This window comes from Abramis brama (assembly GCF_963993115.1).
Source record: "Abramis brama genome assembly, contig: SCAFFOLD_86, whole genome shotgun sequence".
In the NCBI taxonomy this organism is placed as follows: Eukaryota; Metazoa; Chordata; class Actinopteri; order Cypriniformes; family Leuciscidae; genus Abramis; species Abramis brama.
In genome coordinates, this window is record NW_028156056.1 from 96,402 (window position 1) to 114,260 (window position 17,859).

The following is a 17,859-nucleotide window of genomic DNA, read 5'->3' on the forward strand; positions in this document are numbered from 1 at the left end:
GCCACACATCCATTTTCTCACGCACAGAAGAATCTCGAAAGCAAAGAGGACACGGAGACCGACAGACTAGACAGAGCAGGGTACTTTTGATATATCTAAAAAAAAAAAAATCAGCTCTCAAAGTCTGTCAATTCTATTACGAAATTCAAACAATAAACACTGTTTGGCGCTTGTAAATGTGACAAGACCGATCCCTTGCGCCTCAGTTCTAGCGGCACGTGACCCGATCATCTCTATTAGCTAATAGTAAATAGACACGAATGAACAATGTTGAAAGATACAGCACAACTTACCGAAATGTATATTCCTCATACATAATATCGACCAATCAGTGTTTTCCAACTGCGGAAAGAGGTACAACAGCTGGAGAACAATTATGTCACAGAACGTTACATTTACCTCAGGAAAGCCATTTAATGACCAGAATATATAGCACGTTAGTTGACTAGAAAAAAGAGCTATAGAGAGTATTTTGCTAAATATGCGTATTACATATGTATTATATTTTTACTTATATCATTAAATAAAGTTGTTGTTATAATAAAAAACGCATTATATAGAATTTAAGTTATTTTTATCCTTAAATAATACTGCCAGCTGATAGGGCTCTCTGTATGTTTACAGCATTTGGTGAGTTTTTTTCTTGAGAAAAATTAATGCCTATCTTGTGTACCTGAAATTTATCCAAATGAGTCAATATTGAATCAAATCACAAGAATTGAATTGAAATCGCGAAATTTGTGTCAAGCAATAATAAAACACCGTATCTTACCAGAAATTGTACCATGTAAACATTGTAACATGTTGTCACTAAACCTAATACAAAGAAAGACAGAGGACAGAGGACAGAGACAGAGGCCCCTCACAGCCTGTGAGGAGGCGAGAGGCGGGATGTGGTTTTAACAACTGCTTTTTAGGTGTCGGTGGCAAAAGATGAGATATGTATATGTGTTTACTGCATAATAGCTTTAACTGTGGAAAGTTTCAGGCCAGTTATTTTACCTTGTAAGGGATTGCTTCAGCCCCAAACTCTTAAGACAGCCCCAATCAAACCATATAAAAAGTTTTGTTTCCAGTTGCTCGGAGCTGCATTTCGAGGTGAAAACCTATGCGCATTTCTGTTATTTTTTCCTTTTTGAACTTATTGTCTTTGTATTATTCTGAAACTTTAAGTAAAACGAAATAATTTTTTTTGGTGATTCGAAAAACTTTTAAAACAAGTCTATTTCCCTAGAAAGATCAAGATTTTTTCTCTATAAGTATCTTTACTTTGTTGTAGTTTAGATATTTATACTAAGCAAAAGCCCAGTGAAACAGACCCAAGACTGAACTGGATCGGACACTGCAACAACTTCCAGCATTTTAACCTGCAGGTAAGGTAACCATTATTTAAATCATGAAAACACACAATAGTGAGATTGGGTTTTGAATTACATGATTAACTGGCAAGGTTTTAAAGCACATACCGTAAAACTTCAAATAATAGCCGAGTCCCAAATAGACGCCTGTCTCTTTTAAACGCTGGGTGTGACGACAGGTTTGGGTAAATAAAGGCCAGTCTCAAATAGAGGCCTGGTCTGTTTTTTAGTATCGGGTTGTATATGATATTCTAAAACCAGTCAGATCGTCTGTTCTATGTTTTGATTAGATTTCACGTGACAGACGCAACCGTTCATGAACGACTCATCACTATTCGCGCGCGCGCGCGTGTGTGTGTGTGTGTGAGGGAGAAAGAGGAGATAATATATTTCATTAACTTCGGGATGTTATCCTTAGGTATGTGGCCTGACTAGCTTCAGCGAGGATCACCTTATCCATTGTTTCAAAGAGGGAGAGCCGTGCGCATCTGGGCGGGAGCATTAGTGCAAGCGAGGCAGAGTTAGCGGAGGTTGGAGAGGGAGAAGTGGAGGAGAGCGACGTGGAGGAGGAATTTGCCAATGAACTTGTAATTGAGGTTCGCGGGGATGATGATAGTGATGAATAGAGTAATTTTCTATCACATGATTGCAGTTGTTTTACAGGGTAGCCTTCATTCTTTATTGTTGATGTGTTTCGGGCAACAAGTTCATATGCTCGATGGATTTTAGTGGTAACTTGTGTTCTGCCCATTGCTGTCACATCGTTTCGTTTTTTATGTTTTTTTTATGCTGCCAATAGCCAAAGACATTTCTTACATTAAATTATTTGTTAAACACATTCGAATTACTTATAAATAAAACATAATATAATGTGTTAACCTCCTACTGTCATGCTTGAACATCTCAACACTAAATTAAAGGCCTGTCTCTTATAGACGCCTGTCTCAAATACAAGCTGGTGCAGTTCGGTGATTTGTAAATAAAAGCCGGGGCTATTATTTGAATTTTTACGGTACAAGGGGCTGGGGGGCGAGGGGCCGGTAAGACATTTCACCACAGAACATGACTTTTTGGGGCACTCTCCCTCTGACAATTGAGAGAGAGGACAATCCCTTTACAAATAAAGCACTTTTTCCTTCAGACTACTGTAGCGCGACTTAAAAGATAGGACAAGATGCCAAACACATGGATCTCGCGGGATCATCATCACACTACATCCTTATGCTTCGCTTTCTGCCACGACTTTTACTGACTTTTCTCAACTCACAGAAGTGACGTCAACATCCGATCTAGCAGTAGCATAACCCATAAGGCAAGTGTTATTTTAACATAGGCGTAATTTGCAGGTGAGACATGTCCCCACCACTTTCCGCTAAGGTCGATATTGTCCCCAGCACTTTTGAAACATCTCGCGGCACTAACCCAGCAAACACAGAACGTTGACACAACGTACCCAACCGTCTAACAACGTTTTAACAACATGGCCAAAAGGTTGCTATAACTACGTTGTGTGGTGAAGGTTGTTACAGCGTTGTCACAATTTTGACATTGAACCACCGTTCAGGGCCATTGCTCAAGGTTGTGCCTAGGGTGTCTGGATAACCACTGGATGACACATGTACTCGTCACTGCCCTGAAGCTGACCATTTTAAACATGTGTGCCTTTTAAATTTCAGCTGACCATTGGGCCGTCTCTCATTCTTCATCGAACAATCCATACGTGAGAATTGCGTTTAATTTACCTCAGCTAAATAAGATACGTAATTATTCAAACACAACCTACAACTTCCTTGTCTAATGTGACATTTATTTGAACATCTCCTGGTCAGGTATGACAAATATGTAATATCTTTATGCCAAAAGTATGAAGCCAAAATGACTTTGATGATGAGTAATTGATTTCAGCGCGTAGCCTACTTGTTGCACGTTAATGCTTTTTCCTTTTTTTTTTTTTTTTTGGAAACGCACAGAGAAAAAAATGTTTGTAACTCCTTTAATTTGTCATCTCATTCGTTTCTTTGCTAAATTTTCTCATGTCTGCTCATTCTAGTTAACGTTAATGTTTTCCCTGTTTCCCTGTTTTATTTTCTCACAAATGTATGACTTTTGGAAGTGCAATTTGATTACCATATGCAGTTTTAATAAAGTTGAATTAGGTAACCTTCTATGTCATTTTTACTCTTCAAAGTGTACACTTGCAGATGTTGATTATAATGAATTTACGGTGAGGCCCATAAATAATAATAGGGATAAACAATATTTAAAAAGTATATACTTTTTAAGATATGACTAATTAAAAATTAACCACAAAACATGCTAAATGGGGGATATCTATATCTAGCATAAAACAAAAAACGGCCAGAACGTCATCTCTCAGTTGCTAAATGTCACGTAACAATGTTGCTACAGCCCTGTCGCGTCTTACAATTCTACGTTGTTACAATGTTGCGAGCACGTAGACAGCAACGTTGCCATAGCAGAAATGCAACGTGCCACAGACGTTGCCACAACGCAAATGTGTTTGCTGAGAATATACCAATACAAATAAATAAAACATCTCCAATTAACTAGCAGAGCATTAATTTAGCTCGTTTGTTAAATAAGAGGCGATCTAGCACTGAAATGTGTTGTTTTTTAAATCAAGTGATCAAAGTGCTCGTTGCCGCTGCGATCAGTGGCGCTGATACAGTGTTCTCTTGTGGCTCGCGCACAGTCTTCACTCGGATGCGCGCTTCAATCCGTTGTGGATACTCTCTATTCGTCCCGGTGAAATTACAAAACAAAAAGCACACACACTTGCCTGATATACAACCACTGATAAACATATTCGGTTTTGATGAGAAAAAAACCTGTACGAGTGCGGATAAGAACCCAGAACCTCTGACACGCTTGGCAAAAGTTCTACCCCTGGACCATTTACATACATGCTTAAAATTGTCGGATCTGTTTATTTATTCACGTGAAAATATATAACATATTAAACCAAATGTAGCCTAGGCTACTATTTAAATTGAATTGTGTTAGCAACGCTTTTTCATTAAACATTTTTATTTATTTACATTAGTAAGCTACATCGCGCCTGCTATAGGCTACTTTTTTTCTTTTTTTGAAGAGACCCCCACAAAGATGAAATCATAATTCGAACCCTGTTCATGACCAATTGTGTCATGCTAAAGTTCAGGTGTATTTAAATTGAAGATGCTATTCCTGTAAGTTTTAATCTGTGTTTATCAAGGTAAATATATTTTAGGCTTAAGTAAACATATTGAAATTGTGATTACATGCGATATGGTTGTTTAATAAGTGATAAATCATGAAACATTTTGTGTAAAAGGATGTGCTCTGCAGAAAAAATAATTTCGTGACCTTTAACATCCAGCCGTAGTTTGATGGAAACGTCATGTTTCATATTGCAGCAGTGTTTCCCACACATAGACTAATTTGTGGCGGTGCACCACAGAATCAGCACCGGCCGCCACATATTGCGTTTCGTTATAAAAAAAAATGTTTTTACGCCATTTAAAACACAACTGCATCTCCTTTCCCTGCTCTCCCTCCGTCTCTCTCACGCACAGCCCCTCCATACACACAGCGTGCGTCTGTCTCCATGAAAACGTGATCATCCCTGGAAGCGCAGTCTATTTGGTCAGGGTTTTTCCTCCATTGGAATTTTTTTGGGGCCGCCAAAGCGAATTTGTCTCACCGAAGCCTTATTTGATCAATGAGTGATGTAGATGATTGCTGCGCTTGTTATAGGGTGCATGTTACTTAGAGAGAGAGAGAGAGAGAGAGAATTGAGAATTGAGAATTGACACGATGGTAAAAGATAGGAAGACCGAAGTTTCACGTGGAGCATTCGGATATTTTTTTTCCTGAATTACTGCTGGGTGTGAATTGTGCTAAAATAATAATAATAATAATAATAATAAACTTTTAAAAACTATAAAAATACGTTGCCTTATCTTCTCTGAAAAGTGTTCCGCCCATTCAGCTGACATAAAAACACTTTCATTAAACAAAACAAACCTATCCAGTGATGAAATGTTTTCTGTGACATAAATCGTCTCGGGTTACTGATGTAACCCTCGTTCCCTGAGTAGGGAACGAGACGCTGCATCGATACTCGATACTTTGGGGAATGCCTTCGGCATGAAGCGTCTGAAGTCAACTATTCCAATCTTGATTGGTGCAACGACATTACGTCACCCATGATGTCGCCTGTGACAGTGATCTGGTCTTCAGCAAGCGCTCTATGTTCAACTTGTCTGTTCTATTTGGTGTTGTTTGTCCCATGAAAAGAGAAATATATATATAAAGAGTATGGCGGAAAAACAATTCAGGCAGTGTGCGTCCCCTTGCCCACGTTTTCTAGCTGAGGCTGACACACACTCGCTTTGTGTGGTTTGTCTGGGAGTGGAGCATGCTAACTGTGAAATCATGCCCCTAAGAATGCTCCACTCCCTGCGAACCAGCCTCGCGATCCCCGTGGATCAAGTTGCAATAGTTGCATAGTTGACTTCAGATGCTTCATGCCGAAGGCATTCCCCAAAGTATCGAGTATCGATGCAGCGGGAGTTCCCTTTACGAAAGGGAACTTGTGCGATGTCCTAAACTGCCGAGATAATCACGCAACGAGTGTGATCGTGACTCTTTTGAACCGATTCACTTTAATGAAGGGTTAAAACAACTGATCTGTCCAACACTGAATCGGTGTATAACAAATCTAGAACACTTTACCATAAGGTTCCCTTTATTAAACTCTAGTTAACTACATCAGTTAGCATTTACTATTAATAAACTGCACTTCTACAGCATTTTTTAATCTTTATTAATGTTTATTTCACCATTTACTAGTAGCCTACATTATTTAAATCAAAGTTGTATTTGTTAACATTAGTTAGCCTAATGCATTGTGTGAAGTAACATAATAAAAATACAGATGTTCATTGTTTGTTTCTTTAAGATTAACAAAGATTAATAAATACAGTAACAAATGTATTGCTCATGGTTCATATTAGTTAGCCTAATACATTCACTAATGTAAACAAATCAAACCACATTTAACACCTCTTAAGATGAGAATGTAAGTGTGCTTACACCATTTTTTTAGTAAGAGTGGTTAGCAAGATTTAACCTTAATAAACTACTGTATTATCAGGCTATCTATATGACAATGTGTAGAACAATTACCAAAACATCTTTTAGTTTAGACTGTTTGCGGTAAATGCAGTTGGGTTGTCGAGGTCAAAACTCTAAATAAGCTGTGAATCAAATAAACTTACTGTAAATAATGTTATGTCATTTTTTTTACTCTTACACTGAATGTTTGGATTTTGTGAAGGTGTGAATCATTTTTTATTAATATTTAATAAAGTTCTGTGTAAGGAATCGTTAACAAAGGGGGCCCACATATTCAAAAACCCATAAACCACTGATAAGTTCATCAGTTTCCTGAGAATGAACCTTTACTTTTAAATGACTGAATAACACAGCAGATGAGCGTTCAGATGACTAACTGCTTCACTCTTATGCTTCGTCCTGCCAGAAGTGAAAGATTTCAGAGCTGCTGTTCAAGACAGCAGTTTCAGAGAAGTAAAAAAATACAAAGATCTACAAATATTATTTGAGGTGAGTGTTCCATCTTTCTTTAATTTGTATTGTTTTTGTTGTTTTTATGAATGAGTGTCAATTTATGATGTGTCACTGGTCACGTTGACCTTCAGAGATTTGAATGCTGCACTGAAGTCATTACAATGATTTTATTTCAACTTCTTTGTTGTAATCAAACAGATGATCAAGTGTGTCTTTGTAAGTGAATCACAGAAAGCTGCACATTCTGGTATTGTGGTCACATGTTGTGAAATCACTGTTTTTCATTTTACTTTGTGTGATTTCTCAGGCAGTATTTCTCATAATGCGTTCTTAACTCTGAGGTCTTAACTCTTGACAGCTTCATGAGTCTGCAGACAGTTTTAATATAATATTGTGTCTGAATTATAGACTCTTATTACAAACTCAATCAATAAAAACAGCAGCATTTCTACTTCATGAACACTCTTTTATTGAAGTTCACTACAGAGTTATAGTAATATAAATAACTCCCAGATAGAGAAAGCTCTCATTGCAACTCTAAAGTGTTCCTAAATACATTGTTTGCTTCTGAATGTAGATGAAAGTGAAGTTTGAAAAGTAGGACTGAATATCATAATACTTTATATCATAATAATTATTTATAATTATACCATGGTCTGGGTGAATACTCGATTCTGATTGGCTGCAGGGTGTCCATTAAAAAGTGATAGAGGACACCTAGTAAACTAGATGTACCGCATGGCGGTACAAAATATGACCGCCGCTCAGGCCTGCACTGGCTTTCCACAAAAATAAATGACGTGGAGCAATTTGGCTGTATTGCGTGTTTATGTATATACCTAAAAAAAGTAGTAGTATGTGCATGTCTGTCTGTGTGTGTGTGTATGTGTGTGTGTATGTGTGTGTCTCTGTGTGTGTGTGTGTGTGTGTGTGTGTGTGTGTGTGTGTGTGTGTGTGTGTGTCTGTGCGTGTATGTATGCGTGCGTGTGTGTTTGTGTGTGTGTGTCTGTACATGTGGATTTGTATGTGTGTGTGTCTGTGCGTGTGGATGTCAGTGTGTGTGCATGCTTGCGTTTGTTTGTATTCCTGCATGTGTGTGTGTGTGTGTGTGTGTGACAGTTAGGGTTGCCAACTTCAGAAAAGGAAAATGCGGGACAATCGTGGTTATTTATAGGAAAATGAGGGACACTCAAAATATTTGTACTGTATCACACAGTGTACGTCATTTCAGTGTCTGCAGTTAAGTTTGTGTTTAAAAGGTTATCAGACATAAACACATTTGTATTGCTTAACCTATTTATGTATTTAATTCTAAAAATAATTTTAATGTCATACATGAAACAAGTCACATTACAAACAAACCATAGTTCAAAATAACAGCATTTATCTAAAATAGAAAGCTTTTTTAACATTATACACTAGGCTTACAGTTCAAAAGTTTGGGGTTAGTAAGATTATTTTTTGGGAAAAAAAATAAAGAAAGTAATTGCCTACTTATATTCAGCAAGGATGCATTACATTAATCAAAAGTGACAGTTAAGATAATGTTACAAAAGCGTTCTATGTACTTTCTAAAAGCTTTAAAACATTAATAATAATCAGAAATGTTTTTTGAGCATATTATTCCCTCAGGTAGATTACATGTTTTCTTGCGTGGCTGGATGTTAGACTCATGAACAATAATCACGTTGTTTGCATTCGCCAAAATTGATTAGCCGAAATCAAAACGTGGACAGTGAAAGGAAATTACCGTTAGCGCGAGACGAGTCCGGCTTGAAGCGGAAGCGACCAGATGGCAGAGGATGTTTGCAAATCAAACAATGATTTGTCTCAAAACAGTGATTAAAAAAAGCTGTGATTGGATGATGACAGGTGTCGGTGATCATTCTCAAGTGTCGTGGTCAGCACTGCTGCTGTTGCTGTTGTATCAGTCAGTGGTTTATCAGCTTGTCAAAAAACGGGACACGGGAGGTCACGCACGGGACAAATAAATTAGGCCCAAAATACGGGACTTCCCGCCTAATTCGGGACAGTTGGCAACCTTAGTGACAGTATCATCCTAAACCAGCAACCCTTCGCTCAACACCACCATCTACAGGCCGATGAGTGTACAGTCACTAAATGTGCACATAAATGAATTTATTTTATACCCCCCCATGGATGAAATTCTACGAAACTTAGCATACCCCCAGAGGATGTCAAGTTAATCATACACATGAAATATGGTGCAGTTATGAACATCTCAACTGAAGATAGAGGCAATTAAAGCAGAATAATATTGCATTTTCATTTTTTATGGGAGGGGCGCAAATCACAAATGAGTAATTATGGGCTAGGTTGATGTGGGCCCTTAAGAGCAACATACCATAAAAATTTATTCATCCTCGGTGCCACGGTTCAGGTAGTTATTTAGGAAAAACTGCATTTTTTGGGTTTGGGGGGGCCCAGCGTGGGAGGGGAGTGGCCCCCGGGGACCAAACGAAAGTTTTCCGTAAAAGTCTAGTGGGGCTACATGCCCACCAAATTTCATGTTTCCCGGTGTTTCGGTGTCCCTGGTATCGTTGGCGAAAAATTTCAGTAGATGTAAAAAAAAAAAAAAAAAAAAAACTTTGACAATCGATTATGGGCTAGGTTGATGTGGGCCCTTAAGACCAACATACCATAAAAATTTCTTCATCCTCGGTGCCACGGTTCAGGTAGTTATTTAGGAAAAACTGCATTTTTTGGGTTTGGGGGGGCCCAGCGCGGGGGGGGGAGGGGCCCCCGGGGACCAAACGAAATGTTTCCGTAAAAGTCTAGTGGGGCTACATGCCCACCAAATTTCATGTTTCCCGGTGTTTCGGTGTCCCTGGTATCGTTGACGAAAAATTCACGGGAGCCCCAGCGCGGGGGGGGGAAGTGGCCCCCGGGGACCAAACGAAATTTTTCTGTAAAAGTCTAGTAGACCAACATACCATAAAAAATTCTTCATCCTCGGTGCCACGGTTCAGGTAGTTATTTAGGAAAAACTGCATTTTTTGGGTTTGGGGGGGCCCAGCGCGGAGGGGCAGTGGCCCCCGGGGACCAAACGAAATTTTTCCGTAAAAGTCTAGTGGGGCTACATGCCCACCAAATTTCATGTTCCCCGGTGTTTCGGTGTCCCTGGTATCGTTGACGAAAACTTCACGGGGCCCCAGCGCGGGGGGGGGGGGTGGCCCCCGGGGACCAAACGAAATTTTTCCGTAAAAGTCTAGTGGGGCTACATGCCCACCAAATGTCATGTTCCCCGGTGTTTCGGTGTCCCTGGTATCGTTGACGAAAAAATTCACGGGGGGCCCAGTGCGGGGGGGGGGAGTGGCCCCCGGGGACCAAACAAAATTTTCTGTAAAAGTCTAGTAGACCAACATACCATAAAAAATTCTTCATCCTCGGTGCCACGGTTCAGGTAGTTATTTAGGAAAAACTGCATTTTTTTGGGTTTGGGGGGGCCCAGCGCGGGGGGGGAGTGGCCCCCGGGGACCAAACGAAATTTTTCCGTACAAGTCTAGTGGGGCTACATGCCCACCAAATTTCATGTTCCCCAGTGTTTCGGTGTCCCTGGTATCGTTGACGGAAAATTCAGTAAGGTGACGAAAAAAAAAAAAAAAAAAACTTTGACAATCCCTATATGACCGCTTTCGCTAGCTATGCTAGCGGCGGTCATAATAAACAGTCAGGCGTAACCAGGGAAACCAAGTTATTGTTTGTAAAAACTTTAGATTTCGATTGTAAAACTAATTAAAATATAAACTAATGTTTTAAAAATGTGTTATTTGGCAAGTGACCATGGTATAAGCGGGTTAATGCCCTTCGAGGTGTCCTTTGTCAGGTATTAATGGACTTCCTCCGCTGCGCGTCATACGGTTCACGCCTCCGCCGAAGTCCATTAATACCTGACAATGGACACCTCGTCGGGCATTAACCCTTACTGAATTCACACATAATCTTTGTGTGACATAATCATGCATGTGCTCAAACCTCCCTCTGAACCCAAACCTCTGAAGCTTAGAGACGTTTATTGCCAGCGGCACAAACTGCCAAAGACTCCTAGAAACACAGGAGAGCTTCATTCTTCATCCTCATGGTTATGCTGAGTCTAGTTAAACCATCAGCACAGCTGGTAACTTTAAACAAGACAAAAAAACCAATGGAATAAAAGTGCAAGAAACTGAAGTATAATGCAGTTGCAGAATCCCACAGATGCAGTTGCTCATTTATCCACTAGAGGTCCTCTTCTCAATGATGTTGGTGATGTGCCAATACATGCTGTAACTAGTAAAGTAATGGTTACCAGTCATCTTTCAGCAGCATGAGATCTTTTTTTAGAGAAACAGTAGAAAGATTCGTAATTAAAACAGATAACTGAATATTTCTTCTGGGAAATAAAGAGTCACTTTTTTACTTTGATCTCAGCTAGCGACAGTCCTAAAATAACTGAATATTCAAACCCTGAAAGGTTAACTGCAGTAGACACAGACAGAATGGATGCATCCCTCTGTTTCTACTCTTCTACACTGACAATAGTGTGCAACACTAGCTAAAGTTTGCTTAGAAATGGGGTCCACTAACATTAGTAACTCTGTCAACATGATCCCGGTGAATCGTGTTCAGTCTTTTGTCTGTCATGTCACTTGACGACCACCGGTGTCACTAATAACAAGGGTTTTTTTTATTCTTACAGACAGTCCCTTTAACTTGCTGTTTATCAATCACTTAGATTATTTACAATTTCCTTAAACAAATGTTTCTCTTTTTAAGGATCCTAATATAAAGAAAAATGTGGAGTGACATTTTCTACCCTGATAATCCTAAGAGAAGGGAGAAGCTTATCCGTAAAACTCAAGAGCTTCAAGATCTGATGAACAACAACTTCCGAGCCACCAACCAACTAATTGATGTTATGAACAAGCACTTGAGTTGCTCCTTCGAACACATTGCACTGGACGAGAATGATACGCTCCAGGTGAACTGTAATGTGATGATTGCATGCATGCATAAGCTCCAGGCAGAGGTAGAGAGGATTGACAAGAAGCTGAAGGAGAAGCTAGAACCCCACCTGTATGAGAAACTGCTAAACATGTCTCTATCTACTGAAGATGTTAAACGGAATTCAAACATTTTTCTAGGACTTTTGGGTATTGCAACTTTGACATCTACTATTCTAGCTGGTTGTTTAATTAAAAATGGAGCTATGTTTGGTAGTATGACAAGTGTATTTCTTAAAATTGGAGCAGGGACATTAGCCACTGTTGTGTTGGCAGTGGTGTTCATGGGAATAGACATGATTGTTTCAGCCATTCTTGGGAGCATTGAGCGTGATAAACTTAATGAGGCCCTGAAAGAGTTTGACAAAGCTTTGGGTGAATTCAGGCCAGCGTCTGAAAAATATCAGGATGACATTGCCTATGTCAAAGTCAGAATTGATATAATGGAGGAGGCAAAAAATCCATCCTCCAAATAATAAAAAAATAAATCATAGTTCTCCTGCTATTAAAGGGTCATAAAAGCATGGGTAACTGTCCACTTCTTCCCATAGTACAAATATGACGTCAAAAACATAGGAGAAACTGTTCCTGCCATCTCTCGCTGATGACATCATTTGGAGACAAAATATGTGCAGTGGGGATTGCTGTAAAATCAACAAAAATAAAATTCAAAACCGCATGCATGTCCTTGTCCATCATTACTGAGTCAATCAAAATCACTACAGGTTTGAGTTGTTATACACACACTTGCATGTATGTGTGTGTGTAGATAGATTTAATTTCTGAGTCTGACACAGATTGTTCAAAACAGCATTACCATTTATCAAACCCCTTTTAAGGATGATGTATGCAATGTAAGATGCTTTGCAAATGCAAATATGTAAATGTAATTATTAAAACAGGCTTACTTATTTTTTTTGGCAATGCGTTGTGTAGGTCTTGAATTTCAATATTTATGGTCTTAAAATGTCTTAAAAAGGTCTTAAATTTGACTTACTGAAACCTGCAAGAACCCTGTAGAGGTCTGCACAGGCTTTAAACTTAAGTCCAAACCCGGCCCATACCCGAAATCATTTAACCCGACCCGAGCATTATGGTTATATTTTAAGCCCGAACCCGAGGTCCGTTTCTCACAGTAAATACTTTTTTATTGCAATATGCTGTATTGTATCATTGCTTGCAACTACAATTAGACAAATACATGTACAAGCACCGTTTCATCGAGGCACAGCGGCCCCCCAGCACATAAGAAAAGAAAGAGAAAAAGCACAGACTTACCAATTACAAAACTTTGATGTGGTTGAAAAGGTGAAACTGTCACACATTCATCTGGAACTCAACCATTACACAAAGTTTGTGCATGGCACAACTATTTACATAAATATATCCTTCTCAGTATGAGTTATGAAAGAGAACAGCATGGACAGTTTCAGGTTTCAGCGCCGTCGTCCTCTGATTGCAGTGCTATGACTGAAATAGTGCGCGCGGGAATACATATGCAAACTAGTGTTGTAAAATGATATATTATAAAATAATAATTATTCATATATATTTTTACAAAACTGTTTTGCACATGTGCTCCCACATGCACTATTTCAGTAATAACACTGCAATCAGAGGACGATGGCTGAAACTGCGCATGTACTTTCTCTCTCGCATGCTCATATTTATGGTCACAATACAGCAAGCAGGCAAGCACAGGGCACACAACCTATATTTTCTTAGTTACAAACCTGACCCAAACCCGAGGCTATTCATCAAACATTGACCCGAACCCGACCCGAAACCCGTGAGTTTTTCAGGATCCGTCGGGGTTGGGTAGCAGACTTCCACACCGTTCTAAAAGGAAACCCTTAATGCGCTCCGACCTGCTCATTTTCACAACAACAGTGCCTGGTGGCTCGAGAACGCAAACCTTAAAAAAAAGGTACCACGGTACAAACGTTGAAAAATATATATGTGAACAGGCATGTAGTCTTTCTTTACAAACTCTCCCGTTACCATTCTACAGATAAAGTGTCGTCGGGAAAACTCAATTTGCGTACCTACCCCGAAGTGACAAATAAAATAAAATTCTGTATCAAAATTTATAAGGATAGACCAGTACTTTTTAGGCTTGGTCTGTAGGCAATTCCAAACCTGTGCACACATATTCAAATGCACATAACTATAGAACCAATTCTTAATGCGCATGTGAACGCCATCAGCGTTTATCACAGGTTTGCGTTTAAAGTCTGTGTAGAGAGAATGGTGTCGTCTTGGCGGCCCCTAATTTAATAACAAATGATCGTTGCGACGGAAGTGAATCAATCAAAACTAACTTTAGCTCGAAAATAACTTTAAAGAACCGCTATAAAGCCAAATCAATCTCTGTTACCTTAAATTATAAATTATCTCTGTGAAGCTGCTTTGAAACAATCTAAATTGTTAAAAGCGCTATATAAATGAAGATGACTTTACAAATCAACCTCAACAAATTACTTGTCTGGAATTTAAAAAATCTTAACCCTCTGGGGTCTAAGGTGTTTTTGGGGCCCTTGGGATGTTTTGACATGCCCTGACATTTGTGCTTTTTTCAGTTATTTATAAACATGATAATGGCAAAGGTGTAAATTCACTCTATATAGCACAAACAGGGCTACCGAGCAACATGTATGTAGATGTTTGTATTTTTAACCCTCTGAGGTCGGCAATCACGCCGGCGTGATTTGCTCGGGTTTTTTTTATCAGTTCAAACGAGAGTCCAAATACTCTGTTGACTTTGATTGTAACGGTCACCAGCTGGAGTGCCCTTGAGAGCCACCAGAGGGCACTCCACATCAGACACTCACTTTCACTCACAAACTACATTTCCCATAACTCACTGCCCGGATTCATCATCACTTATCACTGATCACATTCACCTGTACCTCATTCACTGATTGCATTCACCTGTGCCTCATCATCCTGTTAGTCTCAGTCTATTTATACCATGTTCATTCATTCACTCACGGCGAAGTCTTGTTAAGTGTTACACTGCATTTCTGAGCGTTTCCCTGGTTTTCTTGTTTCTTGGTTTTTGATATCTTGCCCTGTTCCCTGTATTACTCTCTTGCCTCTGGTCCCTGGATTACTCTCTTGCCTCTGGTCCCTGCCTGTTTTGTTTGTTTTGTTTGTTTCTTTGTTTTGACTACCTGCCTGTGTATGACCCTAGCCTGTACTTTGGATTACGCCTCTGGATTGCCCCAGCCAATAAAGCTGCATTTGGATCTCCTACTTTGTGTCTCTGAGCAGTTCGTGACAGAAGACTTCGCCACACCTAGATCCAGCAGCGATGCCAACAGATACTGCAGTACAAATCCTGCATCTACGTCAGGGGAATCGGCCGATTGAGAGGTATGTTGAGGAGTTTATTGAACTGGCACATCTCACCTCAATGAACACAGAATGTCTAAAGATCTTTTTTCGGGGAGGGCTATCTGAACCGCTCAGTTCATTCATGCCCTTTCATGATCCTCATGAGACTTTGGAGCACTATATTGATCTGGCCCTTTTGTTGAGTGGCTCATCGTTTACTGTGGGCGGGGTAGAGAAGGAGCTCCGTGAACCTGCAGTATCCCTTCAACCTGAGCTTCTCCTCATCAGCCCTGCCGATCCTGAGCTTCTCCACGTCAGCCCTGCCAAGCCTGCACTTCACGCCAGTCCAGCCGAGCCCGCACTTCACGCTAAATCTGCCGAAGCCAAGGCAGTATGCGTCATGCCCGCCGCACCTGAGACTGAGAGCATCATGCCCGCCGCGCCTGAGACAGCAAGCGACATGCCCGCCAAGCTAGAGTCTTCACCGCTGGTCCCGTCCAGCACAGAGCCCTCTTCACCGCTGGTCCCGTCCAGCACAGAGCCTTCACTGCTGGTCCCGTCCAGCACAGAGCCTTCACTGCTGGTCCCGTCCAGCACAGAGCCCTCTTCATCACTGGTCCTGCCCAGCTCAGAGCCCTCTTCGCCACTGGTCCCGTCCAGTCCAGAGTCTCCTTCGCCGCTGGTCCTGTCCAGCACAGAGCCCTCTTCGCCGCTGGTCCCGTCCAGTTCAGAGCCCTCTACATCGCTGGTTCCGTCCAGTTCAGAGTCCTCTTCGCCGCTGGTCCCGTCCAGTTCAGAGCCCTCTACATCGCTGGTTCCGTCCAGTTCAGAGTCCTCTTCACCGCTGGTTCTGTCCAGTTCAGAGTCCTCTTCGCCGCTGGTCCTACCCAGCTCAAAGCCCTCGCCGCCGCTGGTCCCGTCAAGCTCAGAGTGTGCTGATCCTGATCCAGAGCCAGAGCTTCACGTCAGTCCTGCCGAGCCAGAGCCAGAGCTTCACGTCAGTCCTGTCGAGCCAGAGCCAGAGCTTCACGTCAGTCCTGCCGAGCCAGAGCCAGAGCCAGAGCTTCACGTCAGTCCTGCCGAGCCAGAGCCAGAGCTTCACGTCACGTCTGCCCGTCCAGAGTCTCGTCCCGCCGAGACTGAAATTGTTCCTGAGCCTGAATCTGATACTGATCCTGAGCCTGTGTCTTCGGACAAGATGGCCGACTCCACGCCTGTGTCTTCGGACAAGATGGCCGACTCCACGCCTGTGTCTTCGGACAAGATGGCCGACTCCACGCCTGTGTCTTCGGACAAGATGGCCGACTCCACGCCTGTGTCTTCGGACAAGATGGCCGACTCCACGCCTGTGTCTTCGGACAAGATGGCCGACTCCACGCCTGTGTCTTCGGACAAGATGGCCGACTCCACGCCTGTGTCTTCGGACAAGATGGCCGACTCCACGCCTGTGTCTTCGGACAAGATGGCCGACTCCACGCCTGTGTCTTCGGACAAGATGGCTGAAACCACGCCTGTGTCTTCGGACAAGATGGCCACCGCCGAGCCAGTGTCTCGGGACAAGATGGTCTCCACCGAGCCAGTGTCTTCGGAAAAGATGGCCGCCCCTGAGCCGGTGTCTGTTCCTGTCCCTGAGCCGGTGTCTGTTCCTGTTCTAGAGCCCGTTCATGTTCCTGAACCGTTGGATCCGCCTGAAGGGTCGTCTCCGCCCCGGCCGCCTGAAGGGTCGTCTCCGCCCCGGCCGCCTGAAGGGTCGTCTCCGCCCCGGCCGCCTGAAGGGTCGTCTCCGCCCTGGCCGCCTGAACAGCCTGCTCCGCCCTGGCCGCCTGCTCCGCCCTGGCCGCCTGCTCCGCCCTGGCCGCCTGCACAGCCTGCTCCGCCCTGGCCGCCTGCACAGCCTGCTCCGCCCTGGCCGCCTGCTCCGCCCTGGCCGCCTGCACAACCTGCTCCGCCCTGGTCGCCTGCACAGCCTGCTCCGCCCTGGCCGCCTGCACAGCCTGATCCGCCCTGGTCGCCTGCACAGCCTGCTCCGCCTGCTCCGCCCTGGCCTTCCGCCCTGCCGGAGTCTTCAGGTCCTCTTCCGCTGCACGGGCCTGGCCCTCCATCCCGCCCCCGGGTCTGCCTCCGCTCCACCACCCTGCTGGACAATTTAGGAGCGTCTGGAATCCGCTCCTTAAAGGGGGGGCTATGTAACGGTCACCAGCTGGAGTGCCCTTGAGAGCCACCAGAGGGCACTCCACATCAGACACTCACTTTCACTCACAAACTACATTTCCCATAACTCACTGCCCGGATTCATCATCACTTATCACTGATCACATTCACCTGTACCTCATTCACTGATTGCATTCACCTGTGCCTCATCATCCTGTTAGTCTCAGTCTATTTATACCATGTTCATTCATTCACTCACGGCGAAGTCTTGTTAAGTGTTACACTGCATTTCTGAGCGTTTCCCTGGTTTTCTTGTTTCTTGGTTTGATATCTTGCCCTGTTCCCTGTATTACTCTCTTGCCTCTGGTCCCTGGATTACTCTCTTGCCTCTGGTCCCTGCCTGTTTTGTTTGTTTTGTT

At 42.4% G+C, this 17,859-nt stretch overlaps 1 long non-coding RNA gene across 1 annotated transcript; it reads left to right on the top strand.

Moving 5' to 3' along the window:
* The first annotated feature begins 1,068 nt into the window (after positions 1–1,068).
* On the top strand, positions 1,069–12,875 carry LOC311077112. The gene is made up of 3 exons (XR_014604756.1): positions 1,069–1,373; positions 6,904–6,986; positions 11,727–12,875. It is a non-coding gene; the product is annotated as an uncharacterized lncRNA (long non-coding RNA).
* The last annotated feature ends 4,984 nt before the right edge of the window (positions 12,876–17,859 follow it).